Below are 1,946 nucleotides of genomic sequence, written 5' to 3'. Positions count from 1 at the left end.
AGCTCTGGATGCACTGCAACTTTGATCCAACGTCCGTGTTAAGCTAAATGATGTCGCTCCTAAAATATGATGTGTCGCCATCAATATCTGAGGTTACCGAGACTGAATTGTTGTTATTGGCGAACACCAGGAAAGTAACAGTGTACGTACTGGAGCCATCGCGAATACTCCATAATACGACGGCTTCGGTCTTCAGCTTTTGTTCTGTATCTTGACCTTAATAATTTCCAAGCTACACCAGGCTACACTAAGTACTGCCGTAAATTACGATGCGAACATGGATATCCTTCTTCAAGTTCCCATTCGTTACAGTCTGTAATTAGAAATTTCACGCCATCATCTGAGTAAGAGTGACTTGGGCGGCTACGCTGGCACCGAGTGTGTAGAGTGTCGATCCCATTCTTGGTTACGGCTTTGAGACGCGCTATCTTGGATCCACCAACGCCGAATATCGCTCTAACTTGTGCGTCTGGAACGCCTTGGCCAGTCAAGGAGAGAACCATACCCTCCGCCTGAGGGTGCCCGGTCCCGCCCCATTTGGATTCTAGTGACTTGTACGTGGCTTGTAACTGCTCAACTTTCTCAGTGCCAAGTAGAGCACAAGCACGCTCAAACGCTGTCAGTCAATTTCGAGGTTTTTGTTTCTTCCGTGGTGCAGTCTGGCTCAAGCCACCTGTACCGCCAGTTCGTCGTAGGAGGGTCGCTCATTTCAGCCAACAGTGGAAGGATCGCAGTCCAAACGCGAACTGTTACTGAAGTACCTGGTGCTAAAATTAAATAAATATTTCATATTTTGTTCTCGTATTAGTTGGCGACTCGGGTCACCGCCAATCCCGGTCTTTAAAATCGTAACGTTACTGTCCGTCCGTCCGCCCACCTTACTACAAAAAATCATTGGTTAAAAATATATTTTCACATACGTACGATGTCCGACTCTTTTGCATACGTCATTTCGGAAAGCGCGCGGACGGCGGCAGGACACGACGGCAAGCAGTTAGCGGCGGCGACAAGGACTGCGAGGCTCAATCATGTATGTGTTAATTAATATTATGTACTTTTCAACTATCTTTTGCTCGGCCACCCCTCTAGCTCTTCGGCTGGGGCGCCCATGTTCGCCCGCCAGCGGCATGGGAAGTCTCATACCCAATCCGGGGTAAGGGGCAGCATAAACGGCGATAAAAGCCGGTTTTGCCGGGCTGTCTGCTCCTCGTCGGTACCAGCAATGGTATATGGGACCCGGCGTATTGGGTAGTAACACCGGGGGCGCCTCCGAGTCCGGGAAAACGTTAGCCAATTACGCACTTTCCCTGCTCGAGAACTACGACCAAGACGCTGCGGATGGACGTCTCGGAGGAGATTTGGTTTGCCAAGAACTCAACGCGTATCCATTGGAACAGTTAGAGAGTACAACTGCGGTTGTAGACAAGTTGGATGAAAACCAAAGGGATGTTTTCGACCAAGTGATGGGCGCAGTACAGTCTCCCCAAGTCTGCCGGAAACTATTTTTTTATTGACGGACCAGGGGGTACCGGTAAATCCTTCTTGCTCGAACAAATCCTTGCCAGGGTACGTCTGAAGGGAAGGGTTGCTGTGTCAGTTGCTTCCAGTGGAATTGCAGCAACATTGCTGACAGTGGGTCATACGGCGCATTCTACATTTCGGATTCCACTGAAACTAGACGACCATTCGACGTGTAATATTCCGAAACAGAGCCAGAAAGCGGAATTGATACGCCGGGCCAGTTTGATTATTTGGGGCGAGGCGCCGATGATACATCGAGCGTGTTTCGAAGCTATTGACCGAACTTTTCGCGACATCACGGGTAATGAAGTCGAGCCGTTTGGGGGGGGGTAATGGTTTTTAGTGGTGACCATCGTCAAATCCTACCGGTCTTAAAGGATACTACCAGGGCTGAAACGCTAAAGGTGTGTTTGAAAGCGTCTCCC

This window comes from Phytophthora parasitica, assembly GCF_000247585.1.
Source record: "Phytophthora parasitica INRA-310 unplaced genomic scaffold supercont2.108, whole genome shotgun sequence".
Taxonomy (NCBI): Eukaryota; Oomycota; class Peronosporomycetes; order Peronosporales; family Peronosporaceae; genus Phytophthora; species Phytophthora nicotianae.
Note: the sequence above shows the minus strand (reverse complement) of the source record.